The sequence below is a fragment of the Doryrhamphus excisus genome, linkage group LG6 (genome assembly GCF_037039965.1).
Source record: "Doryrhamphus excisus strain RoL-2023G ecotype Guam linkage group LG6, RoL_Dexc_Guam_v1.1, whole genome shotgun sequence".
Classification (NCBI taxonomy): domain Eukaryota; kingdom Metazoa; phylum Chordata; class Actinopteri; order Syngnathiformes; family Syngnathidae; genus Doryrhamphus; species Doryrhamphus excisus.
The window spans coordinates 6,430,390-6,445,837 of record NC_136362.1 but is presented as its reverse complement, the minus strand read 5'-3'; the positions used below and the strand labels follow the sequence as shown (position 1 = coordinate 6,445,837).

The following is a 15,448-nucleotide window of genomic DNA, read 5'->3' as shown; positions in this document are numbered from 1 at the left end:
CGCCCACTCAGCTATTTCTATATGCGCCTTTCTCCACGTCTTCATCACTGATTGGCCAGGATGTGGAAGGCCGGCGCTGCTCTTAAGGAGCCGGGGAACGAGGGTTGTGATTGGACCTCCACCCTGCCCCCCTTTCCCTCATTTATTGGAAACGTTCCCTTCATCTGCGAGTGTTAACAGGAATGTCTTCAGTTCGATGTCGGATCTTTAATGAGATGTTCGGATGACCGCTAGCTTGCTCGCATCCCTGAGAGCTTCCTGTCGTCACTTCCGGCCGCGTCCCCACGCTTCTGGGCCTTTTTGGGACTTGTCAGCTCATTTTTGTTAAATAAAGATTTTATTGACAGGGCAACTCTGAACCCCCAACGTCACTTCCTGTCGGCAGGCAGTCCTGTTTATGTCTTATATGTCATATTTTCTCTTACTATGCTTATTATGCTATTATTGTGGGCAAAAGGAGGGTACAGGTGACTATAGGGGTGTTATTTTACGCCTAGAGGGCTCTAATAATGTTCAAAGCATATTTGGAAGGTGGTCAACAGGTTTTCTATTTTTATATGTCTTATGCAGTACGTATTTGATGATAGGAGTGTAAAGGTGACAAGATTAATTTCCCATCCTGAGGGCTCTAATCATGTTAAAAACTTTATTTAGAAGGCCGGAAGCAGGTTCCCTATCATGTCAAATAATGGACAAACGCTACAAAAACAAACTTGTGTTTTATGGCGGCGCTGTTGTCAGCATACGCTAAACCTTGCTAGCTCCTCGCCGTCTTCATTATCAATGTGATTTTTCTTCTCCTTCACCATGCTCTCTCTCTATCTCTCTTTCTCTCTGTTTGGCTCGCCACCTTCTAGATGGGGGTGGGGGGGGTCAAACGGCGGCTCTTCCCGCCAAGCTGGACGTTTGGCGACTGCAAGTCACAGCTGCGAGTGCCAAACGCTCCCATGATGCCGTGCGTCAGCTCGCCACCGAAACAACACGCTGAGAGTCTATTAGCATGCTAGCAGGACACTGAATTTTGAGTGTGTGAGCGAGCGAGCGAGAGAGAGAGAGAGAAAGCGAGAGAGTACCGGTATGGATGTGCTAATCTAATCTGGTGGATCCATACGTCCCTCAGCTCTTTGACCTTATTAAGCGAATCAGTCAAATGTTGTTTCACAGCCGCATGAACACACACGGGAAAATAGAACAATCGTCATGGAGCCAAACATCACACACACACACATTACACATACACACACATACACACACACACACACACATTACAGAGCAGTGGTGTCCTTACAACAAATGCTGTGCTGTGCTTTGCTGGAGCACCATCATTCATCACACAGACGTGTGTGTGTGTGTGTGTGTGTGTGTGTGTGTGTGTGTGCGCATGTGTGTGTGTGTGCCATGTGGGAGATTCATGACAGGAGCAGGAAGGAAGGAGCCTTGCTGTTCTCCTCTCGGCTCAGCGCCTCCTCCTCCTCCTTTTTCTTCTTCAGGCACCTCATCTGTTTTCCTCGTGAAAAAGTGTCACCCCCCCCCCAACATCCTCCCCGCCCCCCTCCCTGCCTGTCATTCATCCATCTTGTGACGTACGTCTGACTCTGTGCTTTGTCTACGCTGCAAAGGCTCCAACATGAGCAGCTGAAGGTGGAGTTTGTGACGTTGGTGCTAAATGATACCGATACTACTGGTTGGACTACAGCTGACCTAGTACCTTTTTTCATGGAATCACTTGGAAAGGGTTGGCTGTGTGGGTGTAGCTTTAATGATAATGACATGGGGATATATCTAGAATGGATATATGGTGGATATATGTATAGTGGATATATAGTAGATTTATGGTGTATATAAGTATAGTGGATATATGGTGTATATAAGTATAGTGGATATACGCTGTATATAAGTATAGTGATATATGGTGTATATAAGTATAATGTATACATTGTGTATATAAGTATAGTGGATATATGTTGTATATAAGTATAGTGATATATGGTGTATATAAGTATAATGTATACATGGTGTATATAAGTATAGTGGATATATGGTGTATATAAGTATAGTGGATATAGTGTATATATATGCTGTATATACATATAGTGTATATAAGTATAATGTATATATGGTGTATATAAGTACAGTGAATATATGGTGTATATAAGTATAGTGGATATATAGTGGATTTATGGTGTATATAAGTATAGTGGATATATGTATAGTGGATATATGGTGTATATACGTACAGTGGATATATGGTGTATATAAGTATAGTGGATATAGTGTATATATGCTGTATATACATATAGTGGATATAAGTATGGTGGATACAGTGAAGAAAATAAGTATTTGAACACCCTGCTATTTTGCTATTTCTCCCACTTAGAAATCATGGAGGGGTCTGAAATTTTCATCGTAGGTGCATGTCCACTGTGAGAGAGATAAACTAAAAAGAAAAATCCAGAAATCACAATGCATGATTTTTTAACAATTTATTTGTGTGATACAGCTGCAAATAAGTATTTGAACACCTGAGAAAATGAATGTTAATATTTGGTACAGTAGCCTTTGTTTGCTATTACAGAGGTCAAACGTTTCCTGTAGTTTTTCACCAGGTTTGCACACACTGCAGGAGGGATCTTGGCCCACTCCTCCACACAGATCTTCTCTAGATCAGTCAGGTTTCTGGGCTGTCGCTGAGAAACACGGAGTTTGAGCTCCCTCCAAAGATTTTCGATTGGGTTCAGGTCTGGAGACTGGCTGGGCCATGCTAGAACCTTGATATGCTTCTTACGGAGCCACTCCTTGGTTTTCCTGGCTGTGTGCTTCGGGTCGTTGTCGTGTTGGAAGACCCAGCCACGACCCATCTTCAATGCTCTGACAGAGGGAAGGAGGTTGTTCCCCAAAATCTCACAATACACGGCCCCAGTCATCCTCTCTTTAATGCAGTGCACTCGTCCTGTCCCATGTGCAGAAAAACACCCCCAAAGCATGATGCTACCACCCCCATGCTTCACAGTAGGGATGGTGTTCTTCGGATTGTACTCTTCATTCTTCTTCCTCCAAACACGCTTATTGGAATTATGACCAAAAAGTTCTATTTTGGTCTCATCTGACCATAAAACTTTCTCCCATGACTCCTCTGTATCATCCAAATGGTCATATGCAAACTTAAGACGGGCCTTGACATGTGCTGGTTTAAGCAGGGGAACCTTTCGTGCCATGCATGATTTCACATCATGACGTCTTAGTGTATTACCTACAGTAACCTTGGAAACGGTGGTCCCAGCTCTTTTCAGGTCATTGACCAAGTCCTGTCGTGTAGTTCTGGGCTGATTCCTCACCTTTCTTAGAATCATTGAGACCCCACGAGGTGATATCTTGCATGGGGCTCCACTCCGATTGAGATTGACCGTCATGTTTAGCTTCTTCCATTTTCTAATGATAGCTCCAACAGTGGACCTTTTTTCACCAAGCTGCTTGGTAATTGCTCCGTAGCCCTTTCCAGCCTTGTGGAGGTGTACAATTTTGTCTCTGGTGTCTTTGGACAGCTCTTTGGTCTTCGCCATGTTACAAGTTAAAGTCTTACTGATTGTATGGGGTGGACAGGTGTCTTTATGCAGCTAACGACCTCAAACAGGTGCATCTGATTCAGGATGATACATGGAGTGCAGGTGGACTTCTAATGGGCAGACTAACAGGTCTTTCAGGGTCAGAATTCTAGATGATACACAGGTGTTCAAATACTTATTTGCAGCTGTATCACACAAATAAATTGTTAAAAAATCATGCATTGTGATTTCTGGATTTTTCTTTTTAGTTTATCTCTCTCACAGTGGACATGCACCTACGATGAAAATTTCAGACCCCTCCATGATTTCTAAGTGGGAGAAATAGCAAAATAGCAGGGTGTTCAAATACTTATTTTCTTCACTGTATATGGTGTATATAAGTATAGTGTATATATGGTGTATATATAGTGGATTTATGGTGTATAAAAGTATAGTGGATATATGGTGTATATAAGTATAGTGTATATATGGTGTATATATAGTGGATTTATGGTGTATATAAGTATACTGGATATATGGTGTATATAAGTATAGTGGATATATGGTGTATATAAGTATAGTGTATATATGGTGTATATAAGTATAGTGGATATATGATGTATATAAGTATAGTGGATATATGATGTATATAAGTATAGTGTATATATGGTGTATATATAGTGGATTTATGGTGTATATAAGTATAGTGGATATATGGTGTATATAAGTATAGTGGATATATGGTGTATATAAGTATAGTGGATATATGATGTATATAAGTATAGTGTATATATGGTGTATATATAGTGGATTTATGGTGTATATAAGTATACTGGATATATGGTGTATATAAGTATAGTGGATATATGGTGTATATAAGTATAGTGTATATATGGTGTATATAAGTATAGTGGATATATGATGTATATAAGTATAGTGGATATATGATGTATATAAGTATAGTGTATATATGGTGTATATATAGTGGATTTATGGTGTATATAAGTATAGTGGATATATGGTGTATATAAGTATAGTGGATATATGGTGTATATAAGTATAGTGGATATATGATGTATATAAGTATAGTGTATATATGGTGTATATATAGTGGATTTATGGTGTATATAAGTATAGTGGATATATGGTGTATATAAGTATAGTGGATATATGGTGTATATAAGTATAGTGGATATATGGTGTATATAAGTATAATGTATATATGGTGTATATAAGTATAGTGGATTTATGGTGTATATAAGTATAGTGGATTTATGGTGTATATAAGTATAGTGGATTTATGGTGTATATAAGTATAGTGGACGCATTAAGTAGATCACCAGATCACAAGGTTTTTACATTCCAGAGCTCCTCCCTTTCAAAATAAAGTCTGTGGCTACGACCTCATGAAGTGAATCCACGCTTCCAGCCTGGGATCAGACAGGACACACCATAAAGCAGAGCAGGGCATCATGGGAACAGCGTGTACGCCATCATGGAGAGCTTGTTAAAGGAGCTAAAGTGTGTGTGCGTGTGTGTGTGTGTGTGTGTGTGTGTGTGTGTGTGTAGTTGCTGCACCTGCACGTTGTGTTTAAGTGTTTGCATTCTCTGTGATGAGTGTCCTTGGTGAAGGACATCATTTGGTTCCCTCGCTCGTCTGCGTTGAGGTGCGTGTGGAGGGGACAGGAAGTGGCGTCCAAGGGGGAGGGGTCTAACCGCATCGTACTCGTCGGAGATGTTTTCCATCTTTTGCCAGGAACTTTGTTTGGCGTGTTTTCAGACACGCGTGTGACCATACAACACAAGACCGGCGGTGCGCAAACGCCAGGCGACTGCTTTTTGTTCCCGTCCACCATTATGGTCGTAACCATGGTGACCCGAGTCCCCAGTCTTCCCTCAGCCTGCTGAGTCTTTATCGAGCGCTGACGTGTGGGATTAAAAGCGGCAACGGAGCAGTAGGCGGGACCAAAATAAAGGCAAACGGGGGCGGGGGGCAGACATAGACTCCATAGGGTCCATCGGCCATATTGACGGGGACCACGTACCGGGACCGTCCACCCATGGCACCCCAACAGGAGAAAAGATGTCTTTGTAATTATTAGACGAGACTCGGCTCCGATAACTCCCCTTCTCTCTTCAACTTCCATTGTTCATCCACGACAAAGACGGGAAAGAAAGACAATGTTGGCATTCACTGTCATCATCTCCAGAAGGCAACTGGAATTGTGTGGGAATGACGCTGAATAACAACTAGGGGCGGAATGATGCGTGAATGCTGTTGAATATCCGCCGGAAAAGGCAGTTTGGGCAGCAATGTCGGGAATGATGTAACATCAAGAACACCCCATATTCCATATTCCATATTCCATATTCTATGTACTGGATTTGAGCCGTGAGCATCTCCCAAGATCTTTTCGGAAGCGTCAACAAGAAAATCCTGTGACAAAACACTTCTGGGACCCTTCTTGGAATGTGAGCGGATATATTTAGCCGATCCTCGGGGGAACACGAGCGGTCCAGCAAGCGGCGGCGGCGGCAGCGTGACACAAGTGGGTAACCTGGTTTTTGCCAGCCAGGAAAAAGGAAGGAGCAGTTCTCCCAGGAGAGGACTCTCTCCGGCTTTTGTCTGAGCACTTCTGGCCAGGTTATGTAAGCCGACAGCGGGAAGGCCGGATCGCCCCGACAGAAACGGACATTTCCAACTAAATTGCGCCGAATAGCAACGAGAGAAGGCGGTTAACGACATCATCCGTTATTGGAAAACGCCATCATTGGGAGGGTCCTTCTGGGACTCTGCTGCCCCCTGTGGGGAGGAGGTGTAGGTTCCTGCTCGGTTCCTTCCGGCTGGATCAACCACATGACATGGACCTTCAAGCATCCTTCAATGCCGTGCGCGGGCGGAGGCATTCGGCGGTCACGTGACACTGCGGGAATGTGTCTCCGAGGCGACCAGGTGTCCTCCGACAAGCACGGCAACGTGATGACTCTTGCTGCATTCAAGGTCTCCACGTGGACGCGCATAAAGAAGATCTCCTGGTAATTGTGTGGAAAACCTCCACCTTTCACCTTCTCCTTTGTTGCTCAGCCTTCAGGAGATTCTTTGCTTCCTCCCTCGCATCTTTTCTTTGTCTTCTACCTGCTCACTGTTTGTACTTTGCCCTCTTTCCGGGTTGCCATGGCGACGGGAGGTTGTGCCGCCCGGGCTCAGCTGGCGTTGGGAGGCACCTGAACTCACCGGGCTCGTAACTCATCAAGCGGTGCTTAAAGTCCCTAAAGTTAGCCTGCGCCAGGCTAGAAAACCTGTTTACAACCTTCGAAAAACGTTTTTTAACATTAGAGCCCTCCAAACATGCAATAGCACCCCTATAGTCACCTTTACACTCCAATTAGCCAATACAATTGGCATAATAAGAGACAACAAACATAGAAAACTTGTTTACAACCTGCAAGATATGGTTATTAAAATAATTAGAGCCCTCCAAACATGCAATAGCACCCCTATAGTCACCTTTACACTCCAATTAGCCAATACAATTGGCATAATAAGAGACAACAAACATAGAAAACTTGTTTACAACCTGCAAGATATGGTTATTAAAATAATTAGAGCCCTCCAAACATGCAATAGCACCCCTATAGTCACCTTTACACTCCAATTAGCCAATACAATTGACATAATGAGACAACAAACATAGAAAACTTGTTTACAACCTGCAAGATATGGTTATTAAAATAATTAGAGCCCTCCAAACATGCAATAGCACCCCTATAGTCACCTTTACACTCCAATTAGCCAATACAATTGGCATAATAAGAGACAACAAACATAGAAAACTTGTTTACAACCTGCAACATATGGTTATTAAAATAATTAGAGCCCTCCAAACATGCAATAGCACCCCTATAGTCACCTTTACACTCCAATTAGCCAATACAATTGGCATAATAAGAGACAACAAACATAGAAAACATGTTTACAACCTGCAACATATGGTTATTAAAATAATGAGAGCCCTCCAAACATACAATAGCACCCCTATAGTCACCTTTATACTCCGATTAGCCAATAGAATTTACATAATAAGAGACAACAAACATAGCAAAATTGTTTACAACCTGCAAAATATGGTTATTGAAATAATTAGAGCCCTCTAGATATGAAATAACACCCCTATAGTGACCTTTACACGCCTATCAGCCAATACAGAAAATAAGACATTGAAGACATAACCCTAACTAAAACCCTAAGCATTTATGACCTTCTAAATATGGTTTTTAACATTATTAGAGCCCTGTGGACTTGAAATAACACCCCTACAGTCACTTTTACACTATTATTACCCAATATAGTAGACATAATATGAAAATAAGACATTAAAAAACCTGTTTACAATCTTCTAAAATATGATTTTCAACATTATTAGAGCCCTCTAGACATGGAGTAACACCCCTATAAGACATTTAAGACATAAAATCTGTTTACAACTTTTCAAGTAGGATTTTTAAAATGAATTGAGCCCTCTAGACATGAACTAACACCCCTACAGTCCCCAGTATGTACCCAATATAGCCAATATAACAGACTTAATAAGCGAAACCAAGACATAAAATCATTTTTTTACAGGATTGATGCCCTCTAGCCATGAAATAGCAGCCCTATAGTCACCTTTACACTCCTATTAGCCAATATGGCGGACACAATGATAGCGAATATGACCTAAAGGACATAGGACACTTGCTTCCAACCTGGATGGGATTTGAACATTATTGTTAGCGTCGTCCCACTCGGCCTCCTGGAGGGAGGTTGTTGATCTCCAACCACCAAAAGAGGGTGGACGCCGTGTCTCAGCAGTTTTGCTCGGCACCGTGAGAATCCTGATTGTGTGGGCGGACGCTCGGGAGGGACACCTGGCTGCGTCTTTGCTAACTAAGACAAAAAGGTTTTGGCCCCCGAGGGCCGCATCCAGGCTGCTGGCAGAGGAAAACACAGGACGCTATGATGGTCTGTTCCAGGCTCAAACTGCGGCTAATGGTGATGTTCATGACTTCTGTTGTGTTTCTTCATGACGCCAGATGTGTGCTGACTTGTGCTGCCCGGTTATCGGGAAGGAAGCCAATACTGGGGGGGGGGTCTGTGTGGTATGGCGGTGGAAGCACGCGGCGCAGACAAGCACAGCCTGGGTATCGAACACAAACACAATGGAGGGAAATGGAGTTAGCTGTGCATGTGTGCGATTGCGATGCCCAGCGGTGACGACGCTGCCGATTGAGATAAATGACCTCATATTCCCGTGTGACAGCTCAGCTATCGACCCCCCCCCTCCCCCGAGCGTCGAGCCCCGTGCGCCCCGTATTAAATAGACAGAGCACATCACAGCAAAGCGTAGCAACCCGATGCTGGAAAGTGACACGTAAGAGATCACATGTATGCTGAAGGCCACGCCTACCAGGCAGCAAACATGGCCGCCAAACAACAACACAGGCGATAAAACTGCTGCTTAGGTGACAAATCTCGCCTTCATGGGGTCACTACACCCCCCAACGCCCCCACAACTAAATAAAACATGTCTCCTCCAAGATGGCTAGCGGTGGCGCTAACAACACCAGAACCTCCTGGAGGTTCCGAGGATCCACTGGGAAAGTGTCCTCCTCATCATCACTAGCTGCTGCTAAATATAACGCTACGTACAATACGGGCGTGTCCACGCTTACTCCAATCAGGGACGCATGTGCAACAATTTAAAGGGACAGAGCACTTTTTGGGGGCGTATTTTGCCCATCATCCACAACCCTTAAATGAGACACAAGGATTCCGTGCCTTCTAGAGATGAAACACGTCTAAGGAGATAGCTAAGGATGCCCGTCATGGACGCACATGGAAAACCTGGAAAACCTGGAAAACCTCCTCCTGCCACATTCTTCTTATGATTCTTATTACCATCGTTACGCCCCGGAACTACTTTCCTGGTGGAGTGACACATCACCACACCACACCGGCTAGCGACTAGCTTTGTCACGCGACTAGCTTCGCCACACACTCGCTCACAATGGCTCAGGCCACTAGCGAAAGCTAACGCTACATACGGGAGCTGCTGCCATCGCTGCTGCTGCGTTTTTTGTTTTTGATGCTTTCTATGTGTGTACGTAAATATGACATGTTATCATGAATGTGCTTGGATAAACCACATGGATAGAAAACCATTAAACCTTCCTGGAGCTGACTAGAATAGCATACTAGCATACCAGCATACTAGCATACCAGCATACTAGCATACCAGCATACTAGCATACCAGCATACTAGCAGACCAGCATGCCAGCATAACTGCATACTAGCATAACATACCAGCATACTAGTATACTAGCAGACCAGCATACTAGCATGCCAGCATGCTAGCATACTAGCATGCTAGCATACTAGCATGCCAGCATACTAGCATGCCAGCATAACAGCATACTAGCATAACAACATACCAGCATACTAGCATGCCAGCATACTAGCATAACAACATATCAGCATATTAGTATACTAGCAGACCAGCATACTAGCATGCTAGCATACTAGCATGCCAGCATACTAGCATAACAACATACCAGCATACTAGCATGCCAGCATACTAGAATGCCAGCATACTAGCATATTAGTATACTAGCAGACCACCATACTAGCATGCTAGCATACTAGCATGCCAGCATAACAGCATATTAGCATAACAACATACCAGCATGCTAGCATAACAACATACCAGCATATTAGTATACTATCAGACCAGCATACTAGCATGCTAGCATACTAGCATGCCAGCATAACAGCATACTAGCATAACAACATACTAGCATACTAGCATGCCAGCATACTAGCATGCCAGCATACTAGCATAACAACATACCAGCATATTAGTATACTAGCAGACCAGCATACTAGCATACTAGCATACTAGCATGCCAGCATAACAGCATACTAGCATAACAACATACTAGCATACTAGCATGCCAGCATACTAGCATGCCAGCATACTAGCATAACAACATACCAGCATACTAGCATTCCAGCATACTAGCATAACAACATTCCAGCATACTAGCATAACAACATACCAGCATATTAGTATACTAGCAGACCAGCATACTAGCATACTAGCATACTAGCATGCCAGCATAACAGCATACTAGCATAACAACATACTAGCATACTAGCATGCCAGCATACTAGCATGCCAGCATACTAGCATAACAACATACCAGCATACTAGCATAACAACATACCAGCATATTAGTATACTAGCAGACCAGCATACTAGCATGCCAGCATACTAGCAAGCCAGCATACTAGCATAACAACATACCAGCATACTAGCATGCCAGCATACTAGCATGCCAGCATACTAGCAAGCCAGCATACTAGCATAACAACATTCCAGCATACTAGCATAACAACATTCCAGCATACTAGCATAACAACATACCAGCATACTAGCATGCCAGCATACTAGCATAGTAGCATACTAGCAAGCCAGCATACTAGCATAACAACATTCCAGCATACTAGCATAACAACATACCAGCATACTAGCATAACAACATACCAGCATACTAGCATAACAACATACCAGCATACTAGCATTCCAGCATACATTTTCATAGAATTGTGACTTTTTTTGTTAAAATATGAATTTTTTCCTTCATATTTTGGTGAGATTTTTTTTAATGACAGCTGTTTTTCCCCATTTCTACTGTTTTTTTCCCGACTATTTCAACTTTCTTTTTGTCAATTTGGTTATGTTTTGCCTTTATTCACATCATAATCCTCTTTTGCTTAACTAAAATGATTTTTCCTCATAATTTGACAAGTAAACGTTCCTAAATTGTGACTTCTTCCTTGTTAGAACGAGACCTTTTTCCCGGAATGTTTTGTTATGCTATATGCTAGCATGCAATACGCCCCCTCGTGGCTGTGAGAAGAACAGCCTACAGCCACGAGGGGGCGTATTGTCGCTGTATCCGGCCACCGCTACGATGCCTGCTATGATATGCTGCCATGCATTCCATTTCCTTGAAGCCTTGACACATTTCCTAGCAACTTTAGCTCACTTTCAAAGCCGCTTTGCGGTTCTTTCCACGTCGGCTGACCGCCTTTGCATCATCCTGGTGGCGGCATCACGTCAACCACAATGAGTGCATGTGTGCGTGTGCGTGTGCGTGTGCGTGTTAGCTGACGAGACTGCAAACAAACATGGCTGAGATGGATTGCGCGTCCACGGCCGACGTGCATGGTGCAATAATGATAATGACGATCATAATAATAATAATAATAATAATAATAATAATAATAAAGAGGAGCAAAGAACTCACGCTCTCCCGTCGTGGACCGAGCCGCGGGCGCCATGGCCGGGTGCGAGAAGCGTGCACGTCCTCGGATAAAAGCTCCGTCCTCCCTTCCTTCTTCCTTCCCTTCCTTCCTTCTCCCCTTCAGCCGAGTCCAAAGCAGCAGCAGCAGAACCGAACGAGCCTGTGCGCGGCGGAGCTTCACATCGCGCACCGTGCGTGTGCGTGCGTGCGTGCGCGCGCGTGTGTGTGTGAGAGAGATGATGATGATGATGAGGATGATGATGGTGGTGATGTCGCGGGAATAGCGGCGTCAGTCTCGCGCCACGAGGACGGGGCCGGTGACGTCACTTCGGCAATGACGTCACCAAGTGTTGACTCCTCACAAAGATGACCCCTAATGACCTCTCACAATTAGCATGCACGGACAAGGACGCTCGCGCGCCAGAACAGGAGACCAACGAAGAAGAGGGCTACCTCTAGTGGACGGAAAGTGTACTGCACGCCCGTGACAGCCGAAGGAAACGAGGGACAGCTTGTAGACCAGCACCACGTAGCCCACCGGGCATCCCGTGGCGTGTTGGAATTAAAAGGGTTTTTTTAGAGCACCGAGCTGGCAACCAATGAAAAGACGCCGCCGCCTCCGTAGGTCCTTTTTCCTACTTTGGGGCGACAGCCAGCGCGCTCACAATAAATAACCCGGCGGTGGGTGTCTTCTTACGTAAGCTGCTCTGTACAACCTGTGATCTTCTGACGGCTCTCTCCTCACTGATTCATCCTCCTCTCGCCTCAGCAGGGCCGGGGGGGGGGGGGGGGGGGGGCGGGCCTTGCGGCGGCGTTCAGACGGCACAGCCGCTACGGCGCCTTGGTGGAAACATCAGCCGTAGAACCAAAACACCGCTCGGACTAACTGCGTGGGAGACCAGTCGGTCCTCACGGATGAATTATTCACACGTGCCGCATGCGGGAAGCATGAATATTGCATGGAAGCATGTAGGCCTTCTTCACATGTGGCGCCAAAAGAACACATGTCATGTCGGTCGGGGACGACGCCCGACACCAGCTTCAGTATAACATAATGTTAGATATTTTTACATGATTTTATTTTATTTTATTTTATTTTATTTTATTTTATTTTATTTTATTTTATTTTATTTTATTTTATTTTATTTTATTTTATAAACATCAACCTTTTCTTCTCTTCCTGCTTACTTCTCACATCATCTAGTATTATTTATTTATTCATTCCATCATCGTTTGACTTTCTTCCCATAATATTATATTATATTATATTATATATAATATTATATATTTTTTTTCCTAAAATTGAAACTTTTTATTTTTTGTTTCCTCCAACACAGTATTGGAGCCACATTAAAAAAACATTATAATAATAATTGAAGATATTGTGAGTAAAATTTTACATTTGCAAAAATGAAGTCGTAATATTATGAGAACAAAGTGGTTTATTTATGATAATGAAGTCGTAAATTTGTGACATAAAGTCCTAACATAATGAGAATAAAGTTGTACATTTACGAGGAAAAAGGTTTTACATTTGCGAGAATTGAGTCGCAAATTTACAAGAAAAATGTCGGAAATTAATGAAAATAAAGTCGCAAATGTGCAACAATTACATAATAAATATACAAGAAAAAAAATTGTACATTTGCGAAAATAAAGTTGTACATTAATGAATGTACAGACGCACAAAATAGAGGTGAATGGAGACTGATGATGATGATGAAAGTTATGAATAAAAGTCATGACGTTATGAAAGTAAAATGGTAAATTAGCAGCCAAAAAAAGTATGTTCATGAGAACAAAATTGGACATTTTGGAAAGTCGTAATATTGCAACAACAAAGTAGTTAATTTACAAAAATGAAGTTTTAAATTTGCAAGAAAAAGTCCTAATATTATGAGAATAAAGTTGGCGATTTACAAGAATAATTCTGCAAATATCCGATAATAATGTCATAAATTTACAAGAAAAATATGTACATTTTTTAGGGAAAGGTCATAATATCATAAAAAAAATTCCCAATATGATGAGAATTAATTATGAGGAAAAAAAGTTGTACAATTATGAGAAAAATTTAATATTATGATGATGAAAGTTATACATTTATGAGGAAAAAAAGTCATGATGTTATGAAAGTAAAATGGTAAATTAGCAGCCAAAAAAAGTATGTTCATGAGAACAAAATTGGACATTTTGGAAAGTCGTAATATTGCAACAACAAAGTAATTAATTTACAAAAATGAAGTTTTAAATTTGCAAGAAAAAGTCCTAATATTATGAGAATAAAGTTGTCAATTTCTGAGAATAAATTCGCAAATATCCGATAATAACGTCATAAATTTGTACATTTAAAAGAAGTTTTACATTTTTTAGGGTAAAGTCGTGAAAGAAAGCTCATAATATTATGAGAAAAAATCCCAATATGATGAGAATTAAGTTGTAAATTTGCGAGGAAAAAAAGTTGTACATTTATGAGTAAAATGTTGAAATATTATGAAAATAAAGTTGTACATTTATGAGAAAAAAAATCTTAAAACACACAAAAAAAGTTGTCTATTTCTTATATGTTTTATTTTCTCTTATTATGGCTACTATATTGGGTAATAGCGGTGTAAAGGTGACTATAGGGATGTTATTTCATGTCTAGAGGGCTCTAATGATGTTAAAAACTGTATTTAGAAGATCATAAACAGGTTTTCTTTGCCTGTCAGGCTGTTTTGATGTTAAAAAGTGTATTTAGAAGGTTGTAAACAGGATTTTTATGCTCTAACCGTGAAAATATTCCATTTCTGAATAAGGAATCCTACTCTGGAGCCGATTAACAGCGATACACGAGGGATCACCGTGCATGTTTGAACTTGGTAGTCAGAGGAATCGTCGACTGGCGGTTGTGGTTGCGGTCCAGGTGTTGCCTTTGGCTTCTTGTTGACTGCAGGAATAGGAGTCAAGTAGTAGCAGGAATGAACGACCGGCTGGTGGAAAAACACTGGGGGCAATCTTCACCAACCCCCCAAGCCGCCCCCAATACACACCTCTGTGCTTCCCAGTGCTTCCCAGTCATTCATGTCGGACCCCCTCCCTCTGCACAAATTCAAGCTGTATAGTCCCAGTACTTATTTGCCGTGTTTTGACTTTGGACAAGACGTTTCCAAATCCAGCGCATGACATCACATATGAAGGTGTGTGCGAGCGCTGGTGTTTTGATGTACAACAACAACACGGCGGCTTTGTGAGGACAATCCCGAGCGGCCTGGCTCAGCCTGGCTTATGTAACAGGAGCACGGAGCGCACAGCGGCACACTTTGTTCCCTGACGGAGGCATTTCTGTTCAAACCCAACCGTGGCAAACCTCCAGGGAATCTTCCACTAACGTTGGACCGCCCACCTGTCAGGCCGGCCGGTAAACAAGGGGGTCGGAGCACATCATCGTGTTTGACTTTCACGGCTCGGACTTTAGTCCATGTTGACAAACATGCGGCGGCATCACGCTCACGGCTTCGCGTTGTGGACCGACAACGAACCCAGAACAACAACTGCATCACAGAAATGAAAAACGTTT

At 42.6% G+C, this 15,448-nt stretch overlaps 1 protein-coding gene across 2 annotated transcripts in view; it reads right to left on the bottom strand.

Annotated features, from left to right (window-relative positions):
- The window catches only part of tbkbp1 (TBK1 binding protein 1), a 28,650-nt gene extending 16,339 nt beyond the window's left edge, over positions 1–12,311 (bottom strand). The window contains exon 1 of one of the 2 annotated variants that reach the window (XM_058067552.2): positions 11,893–12,311. The gene's annotated coding sequence lies outside the window, so the exon portion shown is untranslated. Of the gene's footprint in view, positions 1–8,288; positions 8,300–11,892 lie in introns of those variants that run through there. The other variant, XM_078791277.1, reaches the window with a different exon arrangement.
- Between the last annotated feature and the right edge of the window lie 3,137 nt (positions 12,312–15,448).